This window comes from Coffea arabica, chromosome 6c (assembly GCF_036785885.1).
Source record: "Coffea arabica cultivar ET-39 chromosome 6c, Coffea Arabica ET-39 HiFi, whole genome shotgun sequence".
Lineage (NCBI taxonomy): Eukaryota > Viridiplantae > Streptophyta > Magnoliopsida > Gentianales > Rubiaceae > Coffea > Coffea arabica.
The window spans coordinates 5,102,617-5,108,754 of NC_092320.1; the positions used below are offsets into that span (position 1 = coordinate 5,102,617).

General features: G+C 38.6%; 1 long non-coding RNA gene across 1 annotated transcript; it reads left to right on the forward strand.

The window, feature by feature from the left end:
• The first annotated feature begins 1,835 nt into the window (after positions 1 to 1,835).
• Positions 1,836 to 5,480, forward strand: LOC113691323 (uncharacterized). The gene is made up of 4 exons (XR_003448662.2): positions 1,836 to 2,453; positions 2,781 to 3,933; positions 4,107 to 4,187; positions 4,963 to 5,480. It is a non-coding gene; the product is annotated as an uncharacterized lncRNA (long non-coding RNA).
• Positions 5,481 to 6,138: the final 658 nt, after the last annotated feature.

Below are 6,138 nucleotides of genomic sequence, written 5' to 3' on the forward strand. Positions count from 1 at the left end.
AAGGGAGGTAAGTGAGATTTTAAAAATATCAGAGGAGTTGAGTGATATTATGACAAACCTCGGGGAGGTTTCTAAAATTATCCCTAGAATATAAATAGGAAATGGGATGAGAATTTGATCTGATCAGAAGTTCCCCACATTTTCAGCAATTTTACATCCCTTGACGTAAAATTGCTTCAGTGATCTAAAGAAAACTGATCAATCATACAACCACAACATTAAATCCTTCCACTTCCGGTATTCCGGTTTTCAACTTTTTTGGCGATAAAATCTAGGAATAAAAGTTTGTGAAACTTTCTGCGACATATGTTTCCTCTTTCAGTAATCTGTAATCTACTTTGTTCCGCTTCAATCTAGGAACAAAACCAGTGAAACTTTCTCTTTGCTAACAAAACCACTATTTTTATCCCGAGTTGCACAATCAAATTTCAATTTTTTTTGGACCTACCAATTTTACCTGTCAATTTTGACTAATTGGATTGACCTCTCCTAATGCCTGGCACACTTAGAGGACCTGTACTGTAGAATCATAATAATTTAACCAACCTCTTACCAAAAAAAAAAAGAGAGAGTAATTTAACCAACCATCTTTTCTTGATAACCTTCCGTGCTCCCAGGATGAAATTCCAAAAACATATTCTGGTCACATGAATATGGAAGGAAGATGTTGAAAATGAGAATTCGTTGTAATTTCAAAATTTGGAGGGGCTATCCTTGTTCTTAAGATTATCCTTGTTTAATCTTTCCTAAGTTTTTTGGTAGGTAAAATTACGAAATTAAAGAGAAATGTGGACGATAGCCAGGGGCCAAATCAAGACAGGAGAGCGAAGCTTCCTGAATACCATGTCTATCAGTCTCTGTGGAGTATTACAGAAGATTGCTCTAAGCAGTAAAATTTTACTGGTCTTCAGGGCCATTTAGTTTAACTTGGAAAGGGAAAAAAATGGTTTAGGATTGAGGTGCAAGAGGGTGATTAGCCTAATCACAATCAGGTCGGTAGATGGCTCCATCACACTCAGATATGCATAGTGCGCTAGCTTTAACGTCAGGAATCTTTCAGTTTCTCTTACTGCTTTACCCGCAACTCAAGTTTAATCGTGTTACTTACTGCTCTTTCTCAGCTATCATTTTTTGAGTAACAAAAAAAAACAAAAAATTATGCGTATTAAAGAACTACCATTTTCTTCTGTGCCCAAAAGACTTGTAGTTTTTCGAAAGTTTTGGTTTTAGTGTTTGAATCGTCTGCGAACCGGGCATCTGCGCCTAGTTGTTTTAGCTACGTACATGTCTGGCAGAGGCTTTAGCAGTTCAGAGAACCATCAATTTTGCTTGTAAAAACAAGCAGAAAACGCTTTAGAGGTACCAAATTTGGCGCCACTGGCCATTTGGTCCGGTGGTCATCACCATCTTTGGTAATGCTGAAGGGCAGGGGTTCTCCCATAAACTTGCCACTTTACGTGGTTGGTCTTCTGCCTCCATGGGATAGTTCGAGCGGTCCGCTCCCCCTCCTTAGGGTATGGCGCTCGGTGTGGAGTGGGGCCTTCTCTCCCGGGCCGCAGGGGATTAGTTGGGTCCCGTAAAAATTGACCCGAACATTCCTGTGTTGACAAAAAAAAAAAAACCAAATTTGGCGATATAATCGAACAATTTTAATCATAAAGGTCAATAAACGACTCCATCCATTTTTAAGTGTACTCTCGATCTTACTTAGCAAACTATTTCTGACAAATGTTAAACAATATATAATAAGTCAACTGACGAAGCGTGTATGTCTTGCCACAAACAAAAAAAAAGAAAAAGACAATTAATAGACTAAAGCAAATATAGACGTGTTGAAGGGAAACATAAGAAAAGACATTAAAAAAGAAGCTCTAATGCAACAAGCAGGGAAACATTTTGGGAAAAATATTCATCTACCTATATAGTAAAAGAGCGAATGGGTTTGCTGAGGATGGTGGTTGTTGTGCTGAGGTGTCTCCATTTAATTGGCTGGAGTTTGGTCGTCATTCTCGTGCGCTTCGCGTGCTTCCGCCAAGAAGAGGAGAGCTGGACTTCCTGCTGTTGTCCGAGAAGAAGTGAGGAAGGATCTTCGGTTTTGAGAAGGAACCGTTCCTCAGTGCCGTCAGTACGCCAAGAAGACGAGAGCTGGACTTCCTGCTGTTGTCCGAGAAGAAGTAAGGAAGGACCTTCGGTTTTGAGAAGGAACCGTTCCTCAGTGCCGTCAGTACCCTTTCCCTCGTCAGTAGCTTGCTAGCTGAGCTTATGACGGTTGCTGATGGCTTGATCGATGGCAAGTGCTGGGTGATGGGCTCAATGTGGGTTGCCATGATTTGACGACATTGCCCTTCTTTTGAAACCAAAACCGCTCTATCTTGCTGCCCTTCTTCCTTGTCTTTGCGATTTGTGAGTCTCGCCTCTCCTCTGGACAGCTGCCGAAGAACACATTTTTTCTGGTGGGTAGACTTCCTCTCTCCATAACAGCTCTTTTTGGTGGGATTTGACAGGGATTGGGTTCGATGCATCAAAAGTCTCCTTTTTCCCTCTTTGTTCATCGACCGTCACTCTCTAACCTCTTAGAACAACTCTCTCTCTCTCTTTTATTTCATCTTCCCCCTGAGAGCAACAATGACCAAGATGGTTTTCTTCATCTTCCAAGCTCTCTCTTCTTCTTAGAGAGGCTCTTTGTTTTAAAGTTCTTCCCTTCCTGCCAAATTTTATTTAGCCCTTTATTTTTTAAAATTTTTTATTTGTCTAATATGCATAAATTTCTGATCTTGCAGGTGAAATATTACAAATTTTTTGGTCAGTCATGTACTGCCTACCGTGCTAATGTTAGAACCACTCAGTGTTCAGCTTCTAAACAAAATTGCTTTGCCGAGCCTGCAAATATTAATCTCGTCTTTCCTTCTGGAGGATTAGGTGGCTGTCAACATGAAGCATGTTGTTGGTAATGTGGCTTTGGCAGATATTACGCTTCTTCTTTCTTGATCTTGCCACCGGAGCTCTGTTCTATCTTCTACCGTACAACTTCTCCATGATTTCTTGTCTTCTTTCCCGGGATCAACCTGATTCTACTGATGAGACTGGTTCATTTCCCTGTTCCTCCTTCTTTCTTGCTATTTCGTACAATTTTTACCAAAACTATTTTCCCCCTGTGGTTGCTGCTGAAGCGGTGAAGCAGTGATTTGGTAATGTGGTCGTTGGGCTCCTAGCCCCGTTGATATTACCATTTTATCTCTTCTATTCCTCTTCGTTTCTTGCTTCTTCCTCTGTTGTCAGAGAGTAAGTGAGCTGGGGGAATTGGTTGTACCTTTGTAGAGCACCGATTGTGGTCTATCTTCTTTGTCATTCATTTTCTTTTCCCTTTTTTTTTTCTTCCTTTCCATTTTCCACACCACACGATTTTTCTTTTGGGCAATGGGTTTAGTCTTATCTTTTGAGCTTCCGTACATTCGCTCCCTCATTTTTTTCCTCTCATCTGTCTCTCCTCTTCGGAAACTGGTGCTCCATTACAAAACCTCAAATCAGCTGAAATACAAGCCGAAAAGAAGATAAGCCTAAATCCATGGAAGCTCATAACAGTAACAACGATTTCACAGTAGGATGCATACTCTCCATCAAGACCCCTCTTGGAGAAGAATTTCAAGGCCAAGTCTTGACCTCTGACCGCTCATCCAACATACTTGTTCTTAATATCCTTCTCCTCCTGTTTTATCAAGATTTTCCCTTAAAAAGTTTCATTTTTTCTTTTCAGTATTTTCGCATGCATTTACAGTATTTATTATGAATTGGTAATTTTTCTTGTGGGTTTTGAAATTCTTTAACTTTGGATTTGAAAAATACAAGAAGGAATAAATTCGGGGTCACGGCCAAACAGGAATATTAGGCTATTGAAAGCCAATTACATCAAGGAGTTTACTTTTTTGGGTCAAGGTGAAGACCCTCTTGATCTCAAGAAATGTTTTTATTGATCTTAATAATCTTCAAGCCAGAGAAGACTCTGCTATCACGCATTTCGAATTATTATTTTTTTAATTTCTGACCAAGTTGTGGATTTGGACTATTTTGTGATTATTGTGGTTGATTTTATAAGTGGCATTTTTCAGGCAAGTTGAGTTGGAGGCTGAAAGATTTAGGATTGCTGTTACAGCTGAAGCTCAGAGCATTTTTTATGCTCTGTCCAAAACGTAAGGTTTTTATGTTTGTCATTTCTTTATTGCTGTTTCATGATCTTCTATTACCGGTTTGACTTTCTCAATATGATTTTTTAGTATATTTTATGAATTTTTTTCTTTCCTCTTGTATTGGTTGAAAATATTAATTCTTTGCACTCTTGACTTATTATTTCTATTTTGTGATAAATAAGTTCTGGTAATGCAAAAAGCAGATTTTTGCATGAACTAGATGGCATGTTATTTCAAGAATTAACTGTGGTTATACAGCTTAAAGTGTGTATCGTCATAAAGAAATCTTTACTAATCAAAATAATTGTTTCCAGTAAAAGATCATTGATGTTGAGTAGATAGTATTGCTTCCATTTAAAGGTACTAGAAATTTTGTTTTTGCCTTATCTACTCTGTTCGATGGTGCTGTGTAAGAGCTTTTTTTTTTTTTTTTTTTTTTTGCCTTTTTTCGGTCTGTTGCTTTTTTTATCCTATTCTCACCATCCCATCGCCTCCTTCTCCCTTATTCCTTAGTACACATCTACTTCTTGTCTTTATTATTAACAATCTGCCTTCCTCCCAAAACTCCACCTCCCTCCATGTCTGCCTATTTGTTCCCGGTGTTTTACATTGTCGTCTTTCTTTTCTCAACTGTATCACAATCAATGCTTGCTGCCCGACTCTTCTTCCCTCTCTGTCCCTCCCGCTCTCATTTCTTTGTCTGTTTAATTCAATTCGTCGGACTGAATTTCTGATTGATTTAGAAGATTAAAAAAAAAAATGGTGACCGTGAAAGCAGGGACTAGACCATCATGGGTGGGGCTTGAGGCAGCTGCTTGGTTGCAAATAGCATCCGGGAATGCATCCACTTTTCCTCTCTACTCCCACTCACTCAAATCAGTTCTGGGATTTAACCAGCATGCTTGGGGTGGCTAATGATATTGGGGAAAACATGGGTTTGCTTCCAGGCCATGTTTACAAGAAGTTTCCACCTTTGGTCATTCTCCCTATTGGCGCTTTTGCATGTTTCTTCGGTTTTGGGGTTCTCTGGCTTGCTCTGTCCAGGACTATTCCTTCGTTTCCTCATTGACTGGTAACATTCGTTTCCTGGTTTTTCTTGGGAAAAAATTGCTCATCTTAATTTGATTGCCTCCTTTTTATTTGGATAACTCTTTCCCTGTAAAGATATAGTCTTTATTTTGAATGGTTGTGGTATAATTTTGCTGACATATCCATCATGTATGCCTTATCATGGACTACCTTCACAGTTTTGATCTTTGATGATAATGCAGTCGAGAGAGTCTTTCCATGGTCTTGTATCTTCAAAGTTTATTCTGATTGTCCTGCTTGTACCTAGCATCTGCAGTATGGTTTTGTCTACAAACTAAATTCGCTTTTCTCTTGAAGTTCTTCATCACACATGTTCCAAACTTTTATTTAATTAAAGCACACTCTACATTCCTGCTAAACATGACTGCATTTCGATGAAATTAAGCATGCACCAAGTACATTATAAATACCCAACATCTATTATTGCTGCTACCTTTTCCCGCATAATCAGAGATTAATCGTTAACTAATTTCATATCAATGGCCTGTTATGGCATAAAACTCGAGTCCGCTCCCCCTTTATTCTCAGCGTACACCAACTTTATACCATGTATCACACTTCCATTGTCCTGTCCAGAATTGTTGCGTTAATCCTTCCAATTTTCATTTTCATGCAGACAATTGAATAAACGATATAGAAACAATTCAACAATGTCAAATTAATGCTTGTTGTAAATTTAAAAATGCCACAAATAATCAATCCTCCACAGAATAATAGAAAATATTAATAGTGTTTACTCATTGTTTAATACTTTTAAATCTCCCATTTACTTCTCCCAACACTCAATCCCATTTGTACATGAAGCAGAATCATACTGATGCACTTCAATTTTTTTCGCCTCAATTGTTTTCTTTTCGATCTTTTT